Genomic DNA, 17,763 nt, shown 5'->3' on the forward strand with positions numbered 1-17,763 from the left:
AAAAAGGCATCCTTTCAACTCAGAGGACAGTAGCTGATTTTATTCCAAACAGTACTGGGAGATGTTGGAACTGGGACCCATTCAAACCTGATGACTAACAAGGGCCTTATACAGAACATCAGATGGTATCAGTATCAGTTTAGAATCTGATGGAAAGCTTTCCACACGGTCCAGGTTGGTTTGAAGTATCATGATACATTGTGAGCCGCCTCCGCTCAGATTTTTTAATTCATCTCCAAAACCACAAAGTAAGCCAGATCTTAATTCTGTTCCAGTTGAAAGAAAAACACATGATGGATTTTACCCAGCAAATGAAAATACAGGAAGTACAGTTAAATTTGTATTTCAGATGAACAATGAATATGTTTTTAGTGTATTTCCCTGAAATATTGGGGACATACTCAGACTAAAAAATTGTTTACTTTTTTTCTAGCATCCTAGATTTTAACTGGCAAGGCTTGCTCCACATTCTTTCCAAAGTTCTGAGCTTTTTGTGATAGTTTGTCTAATGATGAATTTTTAAAAGCAATATGAAATGATGAATCTTTCTTTGTTTTGAACCTGAGAGAGAAATTTTAAACATCCAGAAGAGTTAGATCATGTAGGTTTATTTGCTACAGGTCTGGTCTATTCATATCAAGAGTAAATGAAGTCTCTAAGCCAACATGGAAGAATCTTTGGCTCTTTGCCTGGTGGTGCTTCGTTGACTCTTCTTGGCTTGATTTGTAGGAGAATAAAGGATTAAGTAAGAATAGTGAAAGGCAATAGCCTTAGATTCTCTTTTACATAGTATGACTAAAAGCAGCTGGTCTGCCTGAAAAAGACACTTTTTTTTCAGAAAAAGCTAACATCAAGAGGTAAATGCCAAGTGTTTAAGCTATAGATTGAAAAACTATGTCCCTTGAGAATTTTGTGCCATTTCAAATCACCCTCAACACATAGTATAATTTAAATAAATGTTACTTAAATTGTCCTTATATTTCAAAAAGGCAATAAATAATACTTGCCACAATCATTCTACCTATAAGTATTGACATGTGTTAAAAATCTTAAAGGAAAGGAAGCAAATGTATAACACATTGTGCTGGCCCCTTCCATGTCCACTGTATTAGGGTTATAAAACGTTTGTAATAATTTGATGGAAGAAGCGTGGTGGGGATAGTCAGTAAGATTGTAAACTTCATAATTAGACCTGTGCACCACACTGACTTTGAATTCCCTCAGGAGGCGGTCTTGCTCTTTCATACAGATGTATGCTCCTCCTAATCTTTTAAGTATGCAACAAGAAGCCTTGGAATATTTCTCTCTACTTCTATCACCCCATGTGTGGGATAGGATCCAAACACCCATGGTGCTTCTTCTGTGGTATAAGCTCTCTGCCCACTTTGAGTACTCCCAGAAAGTTTCTCAGACTTTACTCCAGATCACATCAACTCTACAAAAGTCTTCTTTAGTCACATGTCCTCCCAACAGGCCCTTTGGCCAACAGAACTCATAGAAGCCACGCTAGGTAAGTAGAGGTTTATAGGCAGGCATTAAGGTGAGCTTTTGCAAGCATCTCTGCTACAGAAAAGAATAAGCAAACTGGGAACAAGGAAACCCAGTGAGCACATACCTTTTATTTCATCTCCTATCAAGACCAATACATAAAATTAGGAACCATTTGGAGATTATAGCTATAGAATAAGGAGTCATACCAGAACCAGGGCAAAGAGATGGGATCTGTTCACCTATGAGTGCTCAGGAGCACAGTAAAGTGACTCAGGGATACATATACATGTAACCATTCTCCCCCAAACTCCCTTCCCATCTAGGCTGCCACAGAGCATTGAGCAAAGTTGCCTGTGCTATACAGTAGGTCCTTGTTGGTTATCCACTTTAAATATAGCAGTGTGTATCTGTCATTTACAAAACAGAAACAGACTCACACACAGACTTAGAGAACAAACTTATGGTTACCAGAGGGGAAGAATGGGAAGAAGGGATAGTTAGAGAGTTTGGGATGGACATGTACAAGCCAGATTGTTTTTAGGGACTATAAAGACACTATAAAGCATGAGAAATGATATGAACAGGAATACCGATGCTGTTGATTCATTGAGTGTCACCTTGTGTAATACCATTACAAAATTTACTTAAGCCCAAATCTTCTTTATAAAGTCTTTGACCTAATTGAAAGATCACTCTCTTGTAGTACCTGCCATCCTCCAGAGAAGCTCCACGTTTCTCTATTCCACTCAAGTCAGTTGAGGGATACTCTAGGCATGGGCACTGCCATTTCCTTCCGTCTCATCATAGGCTTGCCATTGACCTATGCCACTCTTTTAAGTCTGACTGATGCCTTCACTCCCTTATGCCCACTGTGGTGAACGTGCTACTACAGTGGCCCTACAGTAGTTTGGCTGTGTAATCAAATCGCTGATGGATCTATATTATTGAAAAACACCCACCCCAGGGGATTCTGATGCAGCTACTTCATTGACCAGTATTTGTGGACTTTATAAGATTAGCCTGGGCTAGCCCCCTTTTAAAATCCCTCCTCAACTTAATTGTCAAATATCCTAATACTACCAAAATGCCCGTCTTGACTTTTCATGATTCAAAATACCTAATCTGTTACTTTCTGCTTTTGCAAATCCAGTTCCAGGCCTCAGGATATTGAAGAAATATGAACAAAGAGAAGATATGGTCTTCTACTGTTTAATGTCCCGCTTCAAACTGGGATTTGCTAAACATTTATTTTATTCACTACTGTTTGATTTTCCTGTTGAACTAATGGTAGCCCATCTAGACCTTCTCTCTCCCCACATCTCAGTAATCTCTCACCTTTATTACTGTGCTCAGCAGAGGCTCTTGGGCATTATTCAATGGGAAGTTTAGATATGGAAAATTTTAGCATCTCAGTGGGCTGTTACCCAATGCCTTAAGCCATTGCTCCTACTTTGTAAGGACACATATGCTCTGAAAACTCTTCCTTTCTGATTCCCAAGCTTCTCTAATGGACCTTTCCTTCTAAAATTGTCTATGTCTCCATTATCTATGACTCACTTTCTGTTGAAATGCAGCACTCCAGCCACAGGGGTCAAGGTCTTATCAAGGTAAGCCCCCTGCTATTTACAGAGAAGTCTTTCCCCTCTACTTGCCACGGTGCATCCTAAGAGCTTGCAGTCTTCCTGAAGGCAGGGACAGGGTTTCATGCACTTTTGAATCCAGTACCTCGCACAGTTCCTAGTACATGTGTTAAAGGGCTAATCGAATGAATGAATTCACCTTGTTTTCCTTGTTTGGAATTCCCCTTCCTCCCATGCTTGCTGGTATACTGAATTCATCTTTTAAGGCACAGCAAATGCCTCATTCTTGATCACTCCCATAGTAGCTGATTATTATCATCTTTTAACTCTTTCAAGTCTAAATTACATTAAACAGCTTAATGTTGAATCTTTTACTATCAAGTTTTACCTCTTATTTTTATGTCTTATTTCTACGTCTAGATTTTAAGTCATTTATGGAAATAAGTGCATTTAATATTTTGTGGAATTGCATCACAAATGAAGAGTTTAACACTATTTTGAAGATTAATTATTGGAGATAATGAAAAGAAAGTCTGCATGGTGGAATTTTAGGAGAACTAGGCTCAGGCCGTGAAACCTAAGTTCTAGTCCTCTCTGTATTCTAAACTAGATATGGAATGCTGAAGAAATCACTGACCTTATTGCAGTTGGTTTCTTTATCTGTGAAAAAGAGATTTTAAAAAATAAGATTCCTAATGGCAGTATCAACCCTAAAGACTACCCTCTGGGGACATTCCAACTGCCCTAGGAAACTGTTGAAGTAAAATATTTAGTTCACTGTTTTCTCTACCTGGACCATTACTCTTCCAGATGTCTTCTTTGTCCACTTATCCTCCAAGTCTCTGCCCACTTCTCGCCTTCTCAACGAGGCTTACCCTGATCACCCTACAGAAGACTCCAATCCATCCTTCTTTGCTCTCTCTCCTACCAAAGCATAGCCCACACCCTTTATGTTGTTGAACATTTCAATTTTTTTTTTCATAGCCCTTATCACATTCTAAAATACATGTAATTTTAAACTTATTATGTTCTGTGTCTTTCACTCCCCAGTGTAAACCTCAGAGGCCAAAGGCCTTCACGTGCTGTGTTCACTGATGTATTACGAGCACATAGAAGAGTACCTGGCACTTGCTGCCCAAAAAATATTTGCTGAATGAATTAATCCATTTATAATGTGAACAGTGTTTTCTAAATAAGGATTTTGGAATTAAATTCCCCATAACCTGAAACCATAAACATCATCATTTTGACTTTCTATTAAAATTGACTTAAAAGCTCTAAGGCAGGAACAGGGATCAAATTCTAATAATAATATGTACCACATTATAAGTATTTCTTTAAAATGGGGAATAGATTTTTTTGAATGTGTCCCTGACAAGATCCACATATAATAAAACTGAAACTCTTTGGGTCATTGGGAAAGAAAGCATCATAGTTACAGACTTCAGTTTTTGTTTTTGAAATATACATAAGATGTGATACCGTATATTCATTAAACACTACAATTCTGAATATTAATGATTTTTCTTTGATGAATACATATTTATAATAACTCAGTGTTCTGGATAGCATAAAATTCTTTTGCTATGACTATAAAAAAAGATGGGGGAAATATAGAAATTTAGGATAAATGCATATTGGCCAGGTATAAAATCCTTTGTAGTCTGGTTTATAGCTTGCTTGGGTTTTAAAATCATACCTGAAAAATCAAGAATCTCTCCACCATTGTTAAGCATAATGTAGCATTAAAATGTATATAAAAGTAATATAAGATACTTAAAAAAATAGAGATTAGAAAATAGTTTTTGTAGAATAATTCTTAGTTGTATTCACGATCTAAATTCCTTATAACTCAAGCTGAAACTAAGTAAATGCAGATATAATATGCACTTAGAGGTTTATTTTATATAAAATATAAAGTGTCATATGAAACTATTATATAACATACAGCATATAATATATATCTCTTATAAATCTATTAAATATTATATTAACCTGTTTTTAAAATATAGCTGAATGCTAAATTATGTTTGGGATAATCACTAAAATCTTAAAGGACTTTATATAGATGCTAAATATATTTACCAGAACAATTTTCAAGTGAGGCAGTTTGCTACAATTGAAGACAATGGCCATTGTAAAGAAAGATAAATTGGCAGATTATATATTGTAGTTCTAAGGCTTCTCTGGTGGCTCAGACTATAAAGAATCTTCCCGCAATGCAGGAGACTTGGGTTTTATCTCTGGGTTGGGAAGATCTCCTGGAGAAGGGAATGGCAACCCCCTCCAGTAATTCTAGTTCGTCTTCAATTTCTCAGCCTAATAGTTGAAAAAAAGCTTCTACCTTAATGATAATTGAGCCAATGAAACTGTATTTGACTATATTTCTTAGATTTGCTGGTATTTTTTGCAAGTCTACATTTTACTTATTCTCATAAATCACATGCTTAATTTCTTAAAGTCAATATTATATCCTTTCCTTTTCATAGAAACATATAATTTTTTTTTCTAAAGCATGGAATCTGCAATATCAAAGTTTCTTATTTATTATATTCTTGCAAACTGAAGACTTTGGGTCATTAATGTACTAAAAGCATATTTCCAGCTACTGGATATCAGATATTTCCAAAATGACTCAGTGAGTTTCTATATTTTAATAATTTTTCTTTAATGGATTTTTTGATCAATATCAATAGAAAAACCTTACCTTTGCGTTTCATAATTTTAGTATAACATCTGTTCTAAATCTAAGGAAAAAGTTGGCATGGATTATAAATTTGTCCTTTAAAATTTTATTCTTATAACACATAACTTATGAGGTAAAATCTAATTACCCCCACTAACATTCTAGAGGATGGGATGGTTGGATGGCATCACTGACTCAATGGACATGAGTTTGAGTAAACTCCGGGAGTTGGTGATGGACAGGGAGGCCTGGCGTGCTGCAGTCCATGAGGTTGCAAAGAGTCAGACACGACTTAGCAACTGAACTGAACTGAACATTCCAGAACCACCCCCAAATCCTTGTGTGTGTGTGTGTGTGTGTGTGTTCTTCAAATTATTCTTGTGAAGAATGTTTCCAATCAACCTATCCAAAATACGAATTGAACTTCAAAATCATTTGGATTGATGTATATGGACAGAGGAATATGTAGCTTTTTTTGGTCATGGCAGCAAACTGTCAATGATAGATGAGGTGAAAAGTCCATGACTGATAGCTTCAGATGCTTACACGGAGTGTGTGGTCTGTTCACTTCCTCCATTGTGTAGACACAGAACATTCTGCACAGAGATTTATCAAGATAGAATACTTCTTATGTTTTCCTTTAGGAGGCTGACTGATGGTCTCCTGAAACACTGGTGAACTCTTTCTTATACAAGCTGCTTTATTCTTCAGATTAGTGAGTCTCTGGCTGTGGCCACAGTATCCAGTAGGTGAGAAAGGTATTGCGTGGAGAGTCTATAAGTGTATTTTCCAATAAAGTCAAGCACTGGTGTTTGAATGAATGAACAATATATTTTGCACATTCCTGCAATGTCAGTTTCATGTATAAGGACCAAAGCGAAGGTGAAAGTGTTCGTTGCTCAGTTGTGTCTGCTCTTTGCGATCCCATGGACTGTAGCCCACCAGGTTTCTCTGTCCAGGAGATTCTCCAGGCAAGAACACTGGAGTGGGTTGCCATTTCTTTCTCCAGGGGATCTTTCTGATGCAGGGATTGAACCCAGGTCTCCTGCATTGGAGGCAGATTCTTCACCCAAGGACCCAAGAAGGTAGACAAATAGTTGGAGTATAGAGAAATTTTAAGATAGAGAAAATACTCTATAGGCTACTAGAGTAATAGATATATATCATTACACATTTGTCCAAATCCATAGATTGTACAGCACCAAGAGTGAACCCTTCTGTAAACTATGGACTTTGGATAATAATTATGTGTCAATGTTAGGCTCATTGACTCTAACAAATGTTGATAATGGGGAAGATGTTGACAACAGGAAAGTTTATTCATGTTTGGGCCTAGGAGGATTAGGCCTTTCTCTGTACCTTTCTCTCAACTTTGCTATGAACATAAAACTATCCTAAAAAATAAAATATTTTAAAACTAAAAGACTCAAGAACCAGAGGAAGGACATGGATGAACTCTGATCATTTTCATGGCATTAAAGTATACTTCACTATTTATGTGTTCATAGAAATATAGAGAATCAGTATTGCGGAGCTGGATCCCAAGCACTTCCCCCATAGTTGAGGGAAAATGACAAGTACAAACAGGCTATTTGTTCTCCTAGTTTACATTTGAAAATAAGAACTGAGTTGGAAAGCTCTGGGATAGCCTCTTACTATTCTGAAGTGCTGTTTTGCATAGATTCATCAGCTATGGGAACAGCCAAGGTTCTCCAGAGAGAAAGGGGAAATCAGACTCATTGAATCCAGTTCAGTAAAAAAGAAAAATTCAAGTTTGAGTCAGCCTCAAGGTTAATAGAGAAAAGAATTACATAAATGCATTCCTTTTCCCCAAGGCTGGGCTACTGTCAGCAGAAGATGATTGAGTTAGCAAAGGCATTTCCCCTTTTCTTCTAAAAATTTCAGCATCCAGAATTCCACCCCAGCACACTCCCCTCTCTCCTTACTCACCTCCACCCCCCACACCCTTTAAAGAGAGCATCTAAGTCTGCCAACTATGTAAACCTCCCCAGTGAACTATGACGGATTTCTCATCACAAACACACAGCATGATAGAGGAAATTGTTGAAATTGGTTTAAATGGTTTAAAATAGCTATTTCATCGTACTGGTGAGGAAAGAAAATGGAAAATGCAAACAGACCAGTAATCATGCTCTGCTTGCATCTATAAAAATAGGGTGCTGACAACTTCTGCAGACTTTAGGTTTTATTGTTCCACTTTAATATTTTTGAAACAATTGCTCTGTATCTCTTACAATTGGTGATCAGTGCAAGGGGACGACAGCAGAAGGTATTCTTCTGAAGGAAGGAATGATCACACTATTACATATGTCAATTATTTGACTTGTTTAATGGCCCAAGAATTTTTATATAATATAGACACTCTAGGTTTATTTTATTACTTTTTAATACTTAGTGAGCATGCCATCATATAGTTTAAAACTTTTAGATTTATTTCTGTAAGAGGGTTTAGACATTTTCTGGATGACTTTCTAATAAAGTTCCCATTGTCCTATAACTCATTTTTTCCTCTACAATTTCATTTAAAAACAACCTGCTAATTTTCTACCTTCTATCATTGACTGGAACTGTGTTAGAACTTCTATTACATCCTTAATGTTCTATCTCATTATTACTTTTTGCTCCATTACTAGTACTCACAAATAGGAGTTTAACACGTGCAAAAACCATCTGGTATGCTCTCGACCGTGAGGTCCAGGAAACCTGTGCTACCTGAAAAGGACTTGATTCATTTAGCATCGCTCATTTAAAATATTTTCTTTGGTTTGTCTACTGCTAGTTTTAAATACACGAGTGCCCCAGCTTAAGATTTATTATGCCCATTAGTATTGCTTTGTTGAAACTGTAGTATGCATTCTACCAAGTATCTACAATTTATGATGATAAGTTCAAAGTTTTATAATTATTGTAGTAATTTCCAACTCATTCACTTGTCATTTTTTATTTTCAGACCTTCCCACAAAAATTTTCAAAATTAAAAAGGCTCTTGTCCAACTTGGTCTTTGTTCAAAAGTTAATTTTAGCTTTGGTTATGCAAAAGTCAGCCTTCAAATATATCAGCCATTTTTTCTATTTAGCATATTAAAGATGGGTCAACAAACCTCAAGAAAAACTGGATAAACTGACTGAAACCTTGGAATGGCTTTTTCCTAGAGGCTGTTTTTCCAGAAAATACCCTTTTGAACTAATATATTTTAAATTGAATGGATGAAAGCGTTAGAAACGTCCTTCTAAGATGTGTTTTCGGAGAAGGCAATGGCAACCCACTCCAGTACTCTTGCCTGGAAAATCCCATGGACAGAGGAGCCCGGTAGGCTGCAGTCCATGGGGTCGCTAGGAGTTGGACATGACTGAGTGACTTCACTTTCACTTTTCACTTTCATGCATTGGAGAAGGAAATGGCAACCCACTCCAGTGTTCTTTCCTGGAGAATCCCAGGGACGGGGGAGCCTGGTGGGCTGCTGTCTATGGGGTTATACAGAGTTGGACACTACTGAAGTGACTTAGCAGCAGCAGCAGCCATACATATCATTTGCATAGGTATCCTGGTCCTGTATCATTGCCAATGATGTTGCACCACTCGACCATTTTTACAGCCAGTGCTGTGATTTCATGGGCTTTCCAGGTGGCCCTGTGGAGAATAATCTGCCTGTCAATACAGGAGATTCAGGAAACCAGTGTTCAATCTCCGAGTTGGGAAGATCCCCTGGAGGAGAAAATGGCAACCCACTCCAGTAATCTTGCCTGGGAAATCTCATGACCAGAGGAGCATGGAGGGCTACAATGCATAGGATAACAAAGAATCAGATATGACTGAGTGACTGAGCATGCACATTGGGGACATCTTGCAAGGACAGTGAAATCACTTATCACTGCTCTTGCAGTCTCCACAATATTTTGTAAATTGTTTTGCACCTTAGAGGAATCTCAGCTATGCAGCTAGAGTCATTAAAAAACCAGTAACAATGCCATTTTAGCTGAATTAGTGTTATTATTTGCTTTGCTTAAGACATTGAAGAGACTAGTATAGTGAGAGGTGAACAGAGAAGTACCCTGATACAAAGTCTTAAACTCCAGTTCACAAAATCACTCAAGACACTTCCCTTAAGCAACTTGTGGTATGATTTTAAGTGATTAAGTTTCTATTTAGTGCTCTTGAGCACTAAATAAAAATAAAAACCAGTGTCCATCTGGTTTTATTATCACACCTGACACATACTCAGTGTTAAGACACATACTCAGTGTTGACTATTGCTTCTTAATCTACTTTGTCAGCCTGATAGATTCTTTTAGAAATATTAGTAATATTTATTTCAGCTTATAACATGCAAAGGATGTCTGATTTGGTTTTAAAATGAGAGTAAAATATTATTTGGCCTTATCTTAGTTGAATGCTGGACAAAACTACAGTCTTTAGCAGTAAATAATTAAGGAAAAACTTGACTGTCAAATTCAGGGGGTTTTTAGAAAGGTACTTCTAAAGATACTTTTCTTCAGGTTCTTGCCTTGGCCACTCAGCTGACTTGTTCAGTTATATTGTTTTTGTTTTTCTAGCTAGTCCTTGTTTTCTTAGATGAGGTGAGAACTTTCTTCTGAGACCCTCAGAGATTCCTCACCAGACTCTGAATCATCTAGATAATCAAGATTTTTTTTTTTTGGACGACTACAATGTTCCAGCTCCTTCCATCCATTTTCTCTGATTCAGTTTTTCTTTTCCTGAAGTCATACTTCTGATTTTAGGTGCTGCAGCTCAGTTGTTATTCTAAGCCAGGGTCTGGATCCAGCCTGGGCATGGTCTTCCCAAAGCCTGTAGCCCTTTGTCACTCTGTTTCTCTCTCTGACCACACCTCACTGCTACCTATTTTTGCTACTCTTGCTGGACGTTCCAATATGTTCTTATTTCTAGTCTGAAAGCCATCTAGGTCACACATCTATATCACATCACGGGACACATCCAAATTCAATAAATATTCACCCTTCAAGTTCTCAGCTTCATTACATTCCGCTGATTCTTCCTGGTAATCAATGCAAGTACCATTCAGAAGGGTGGTCTTCTAAAAACTGCAATAGTTTTAATGCATCAAGATATCACTAGCAGACAATGAAGAAAAATCACTACAATTTCCCACAAGGGAAAAGGAGAGTTTTTCCATTAAATCCTTATCATAGGCTATCATTTCTGAAAATGTTCAATTTGAATAAAAATTTTTATGTCAATCTTATGGAAAGCAGTAAAATCATGACAAGATTTATTATACTTTCTGTTTAGTTTGGTAGCCTTGGACATGCATGCCACACCTTCATGAGTTTTGCCTGTGATATATATTCCAATATAAAAATGCTGCTTATAGATCCAAAGTTTGTTTTTATATAAGCTACCAACATGTGTAAAACACAATGCAGGCATCAAATATTTTTATTACTAAAGCAAATATGATCAGACACTTCTTTCATGGAACATAGCAGTAAAAGAAAAATTTGCTAAAGTCAGATACAGCTTGTCACTAGTAGAATTATCTAGGTTAATTAGTGATTTTATATCTCTGAGCCTGATTAACTTGAAGAATACACAGGCTTAAGTATTAGATTTATATTTATTTAGTGATTTTATGCCTCCAAGCTTGAGTGGCTTGGAGAATACAGAGGTACATAGGCTTAGTATTAGACTTATTCAGAGATAAATCCTAATTACAAAGAATTTTCTTGAGCGGATTTTGCATTTGCATTTTCATATCTGTTATCAGCTATGGTGACTGGCAAGAAAAACAAACCAAAGGAATAATTAAACCAACTTGTCCATTCTACTAGGCTGTCTTTCATGCTTGGGGGAGGGAGAGGTGAGAAATAAAATATGGAAGAGAAAAAGCATAATTAGTTTCCTCAAGGGAGAATTAAATTCAAACACAGTGAGACAAGTTGATTGCTTAGTTACTTGTCACACTTTTGAACTCTTCTATAATATGTGTCTATCATCAAACATTCTAACTTGAATCTTATGTGCACTATTAGGAGTTAGGGCACACTCCTATTATTAGTTTATTATTCATCTTTTGAAAATGTTTCCTCTATGTGAGACTATGTCTTTCCTCCTCATAGCACTGACTGTAGACCCTTAAGGGTATGTGCTTCTTAAAAATGAAAAAGAATTATATGTTGAATATAAATATAGGGTCTAAAGTATATTAATATAATAGAAATATATTAGAATTGTTTTTTCCCCCTAGGATATCTGAAAGTTCCAGCTTTTAATCTGATTCCACAAATATCAAAGAAAAATAAAAGTTGGATCCTGAAGAAAAGTATGGTGTGCTTAGGAAAATCTCTGTGGTCAATGATATGCAATAAGACGATTTACTATCAGCTCTGTCTTTCCTAACAGGAAAGGTTTTGGTGATTGTTGTTGGATTACTTAAATCATACTTTTCATATCTTAAAATATTAAACAGGTAGCTTTTCAAACACATATTGCTCATGTCATGCAGAAATGTATGTTCGATGGGTCCAGCAGAACATTGAAATACATGCTCCAGAAAGTATTTAAACATCACTAACCTTTGGTTCTGGTGGCAGAAAACCTAACCAGTGCACTGATAGTTGAGTCAAGTTTCAGCAGCATAGATTTTAGAGAAGTAAGAACTAGCTGTGCAGAATAGTGTTTGTAATTTCCCAGGCTGAAACCCAAGTGCTCTTCAGCAACTTCTAATACCTGGCAACAGGTAGTTATGATTATTCACCTGGCCATAATGTTCAGGAATTGTATGATGATTTGAGGATTCATTGGATTGCACAATATTTATATAACAAATTTAAATCAGAAGTTGCCAAATAATTATCAGGCCCTTCCCATTTATAAAACACTGGGTGTGCCATATAGAAGTTTATTTCCAAAAGATATTATGTTTTAACTAGGAATCAATGGAAACCTTTAAAGTCTCTTATTGCTTCCATAAAACAAAAATTAGAATTAAAATATTGAGAAAATGGGGACTTCAGTGTCTTCTTTGTATTAGTGCTTGGGACATTTCTCTTTAAAGCAGACCTCCCTTACCCAAGCCAAATTTAGAAGTCATCTCTCTTGAGTCTGTCTTGTTTGTGGCCTGACCCTCAAATCTTGCTTTAACCCAATCTTGATTAAGTTTTGATTCTTTGCCTATTATGCCCATCACGCTTTATAAAGTGGTGCTTTGGACATCCCTGTGGTTTTGAATGCTCTATAGCCAGTCACCATTCTAGCCCAATGGTGGGGCATGGGGAATCTACAGCTAGCACTAGATTTTCTCTCTTATTTTTTTACATTTCATTTTATTTACTTTTATTTTATCATTTTTTGTTTTATTTTACTTTTATTTATTAAAAAAATTTATTAGTGTATCATTGCTTTACAATGTTGTATTAATTTCTACTGTACAGCAAAGTGAATCAGCTATATGTATACATATATTCCCTCTTTTTCAGATTTCTTTTCCACTTAGGTCACCACAGAGCACTGAGTAAAGTTCCCTGTGCTATACAGAAGGTTCTAATTAGTTATCTATTTTATACATAGTAGTGTATATGTGTTAGGCTTCCCAAGTGGCACTAGTGGTAAAGAACCCACTTGTCAATGCAAGAGACATAAGAGACGTGGGTTTGATCCCTGGGTCAGAAAGATCCCCTGGAAGAGGGCATGGCAATCCACTCCAGAATTCTTGCCTGGAGAATCCCATGGACAGAGGAGCCTGGCGGGCTAAGTCCGTAAGGTCACAGAGTCAGACATTGCTGAGGGGCTTAGCATGCACACACCTATATGTGTGAATCCCAACCTCCCAATTCATCCCACCACCCCTCTTTCCCCCTTGGTAATCACATGTTTATTCTCTATGTCTGTGTCTCTATTTCTGCTTTATAAATAAGATCATCTATACCAATTTTTTCTTATTCCACATATTTATATTAAGACACAATATTTGTATTTCTCTTTCTGAATTACTTCACTTCTATATGACAGTCTCTAATTCCTAATGTAGACAAGAATTCTCAGTCTCTCTGCTCACATTTGGAAAACTGGTTTCATCTTACACACAAATGATGTTCAATAATTGGTTATTGAATAAAGCTATGAATGTGATAATATCTAAATTTTATGGTATTTCTCTCCAGATTTAATTGACTGTGTATCTTTCTGAGTTTCCTGAATTTCTACAGAGAGTTATTTCATATTTGGCTTTTTGTTTTTTAAAAACTTCAGTTGTGTCTGACTCTCTGTGAGCCCATGGACTCAGGCTCACCAGGCTCCTCTATCCATGGGATTTTCCAGGCAAGAATACAGGAGTGGGTTGCCATGCCCTCCTCCATGACCTTCTCCACCCAGGTATAATGGAACCTTTGTCTTGACTTCTTATCTCATCATAAAAGAGGATTAATCACACAAGGATGGATGCTAAGAAGTTTTTAAACTATGAAACCTGTATTTAAGTCTAGAGCACCTGATGGCCCTGAAGTTCTGTTGTTTGCTAATGAGACCATTTCCTTCAGCCTTTGAATTGAAATACTGTTCTTTTGACCCTCTGGCTATATCCTAGCTAGCAATTCCTAGTGTTGTACATGTTGATGTTCTGTGGGTGTCTAATCTCAAGCTAGCACTATTATGTGATTTACCACATTGAATCTCAGCTTGGTTCATATTTTGAATGCGGTGTGGAGGGCAGAAATGGTAGTGTGTTATGCTTATAACTAGGCATTGTCTGCTGTATGAATGAAACTGTACAGAGAAAACTTAACTGATTTTTGTTTACTTGTTATGTAACTTCATCCCCTTTTTCATGTCTTGTATGTTTTAAATTTATCTAAAGCTTATAGTACATGACAATAGCTCACAGTGGTTTTCCTGGCAGTCTCACTTAGGATAATCATTTAAACTCTTCAGTATATCATTCAGATCAGAAAATTGCCTCTTTCTTTCCAGAAACGCAACAGTAACAAATCATTCCCTATACATAAAACACTGAATTTTACTCACTTTCCTTATTACTCCACAGATGTGGAGGACTTTTCATTTTCATGTTAAGTCAAAGTACTTTGGGTAAGGTCACCCATTCTGAAATTCATGAGGTTGAAATTCAATCAATATCTATAGTTAGTTTTAAAAAAATTTACTTGAATCTACCTTTATAATTCCCTCCCCCTGCAAACTTCCAGTCTATCTAATAAGGTATATTTCAGGGACTTGTTGCTTTGACAGAATTTTATTGGCCACATACTGTTGAAACGATTATTTTCCCCATTGGTACATTATGTAGTAAGCTACAACCTCAGAGTGAACAACTGTACTATGGAAACACCATGTATAAAATTTTGAGGTCAGGTAATGTTAAATCTATGTTCTCCAAAGACATAGTCTCTTTCATAATAAATGATGTACAAATGTTAACTTTATTTTGTACCTAACAGTTACACACATATTATTATTTTTGACCCTACAATAAAATTTCCTTACGATAATGCCATTAGTTTAAGTGTATAATATAACCAGTATGCCTAGGGTCAAAGAGCAGACTGCCTCTTTTGTACTATCTTTCTCAGCATTTTGTGAAAAATTATTTCCTTCCTTCTGCTAGTTTTAGGTTTGATTTACTTTTCTTTTTCTAGGTTTTTAGGATGTAAAGTTAGATTATTGATTTGAGATCTTTTCTATTTTTTATATAGGCGTTTATAGCTATCAATTTCCCTCTGATCATTGATTTTGCTGCATCATACGAGTTTTGGTATGTTATGTCTTCATTCATCTCAAAGCATTTTCTAAGTTTCCTTGTGATTTTTTTCTTTGACCCATTGGTTGTTTGAGCAGGCTATTCAGTTTCCATATATTTGTGAGTTTTCCAGACTTCCTCCCATTATTGTTTCCAAGTTTCATTCCACTGTGGTCAAGGAAGATATTTTGCATGGTTTTAGTCACTCAGTTGTGTTTGACTCTTTGCGACCCATCTACTGCAGTCTGCCAGGCTCCTTTGTCCGTGGAATTCTCCAGGCAAGAAAGCTGGAGTGGATAGTTATTCCCTTCTCCAGAAGATCTTCCTGACCCAGAGATCAAACCCAAGTCTCTTGCAATACAGGCAGATTCTTTATCATTTGAGCCACCAGAGATCTTAATTACTTTATTGAGACTTGTTTTGTGGCCTAACATTTGCTCTATCATGAAGAGCGTATCATGTGCACTTGAGAAGAATGCATATTATACTGTCATTGGGAATGTTCTATTGATGTTTACTAGGTTGAATATGAATTTTGACAAAGGTAAAAAAGCAATTCAGTGGAAAACAATTTCAACAAATAATGCAGGCAATTAGATATCCATGTTTAAAAAACACACAAAACACTTCTATTCATATCTGGCATGATATACAAATATTAACTCAAAATGAATCACACTCAGAAATATAAAACCTAAAACTATAAACTTTTTTATAGAAAAAAAGTGTGAGAAAATCTTTGTGACCTTGGGTTAGGCAAACATTTCTTAGAACTGATACAAAACGCACAGTTCATAAAAGAACACATTAATCAACTGGACTTCATAAAACTTAAAAATATCTACTCTTTATAAAATAAGTAATATTTGAAAATTATATATATGATATAGAATTTGTATCCACAATATTTAAGAAACTCTAAAAGTGTAATGAAGCAAAAATACCAACCAAAAATAGGCGAAAAATTTGAATAGACACTTCATCAAAGAAATCATATAAGTATCAAATAAACACACAAAAAGATGCCTAGTATCAGTAGTCATTAGGGAAATGCATAATTAAACCACAATTATTAACACTATACACATTGAAACTCGTAAAATTTAGATGTCTGACCATGCCAAGTACTGGTGAGAATATGGAGGAATTGGAATTCTCATACACTGTTGATGAAAACAAAAAAAATGGAGCAATTATGTTGGAAAACTATTTGACAATCTTTTAAAGACTTAAACATGACTATCATACAATCTAGTCATTTCACTTTTAGTTATTTACACAAGGCAATAAAAGACCTATGCATGTATATCTGTAGCGCTTTTATTTGTAGTAGCCTAATTTGTAATAGCCAAAATAGGAAACAAGTATTGTTCATCGATAGTCAAATAGATAAACAAACTGTGGTATGTCCAAATACTGAAATAACACACAGCAAAAAAATAAAGTAAAATAAAAGGGAATGAACCACTGATATATATAATATTGACGAATCTCAAGATAATTATGCTGAATGAAAGAAGCCAGACAAAATGAGTGCATGTTACTTGATTCCATTCATGTAAAATTCTAGTAAATGTTAATCTATACCAACTAAGAGGATCAAATGTTTATTGATCTCCTGGATTTGGTTTTGTTGTGGGAGAGAGGAGGGAGGGCTGACAAAAAGGTCACAGGAACTTTGGTTATGGAAACACACACACGTATATAATTCTGTGCAAAAGCTTGTTTATTGTGTGTCAATAAAGCCTCAACAGGATGTTTAAAAAATAATGAAACAAACAGCATGATGTCACTTTTCTGGTTAAAATTCCTCAGAGCCTCCATAGCCTAAGATAGAAGCCAGCCCCCTCCATAGACTAAGATAGAAGCCAGCCCCTGACCTGACATATAATCTTTGTTATGATATGGTTTCCTATAATTCCTTCACATAAATCTTGTGTTCCTAACATAGAACAACTTGGAGTTCCCCCAAGAAACTAATTTCTTTGAACCTTCTCGTTGGGAAAACTCTGCTGTTTCCTTGGTTTAAAGCTTCTACTTCTTTCACATGTCAATCAGACACCTGCTTATCCCATTAAGATTCAGTTGAATCACTTTTGTTGTGCCTTCTCTCCAATTCACCAAGGAGTTAGGGTCTACCTCTCCTGCAATCCCACTGCACCCTGTTGAAGCCACAACGATTACATTCTTAATGGGTTGAAATTATTTGTTTATTTTTTAATCTCTCTTCCATTAGATCTTGAATTCTTGTGGAACT

Source organism: Bubalus bubalis, chromosome 10 (assembly GCF_019923935.1).
Source record: "Bubalus bubalis isolate 160015118507 breed Murrah chromosome 10, NDDB_SH_1, whole genome shotgun sequence".
NCBI classification, from domain to species: Eukaryota; Metazoa; Chordata; class Mammalia; order Artiodactyla; family Bovidae; genus Bubalus; species Bubalus bubalis.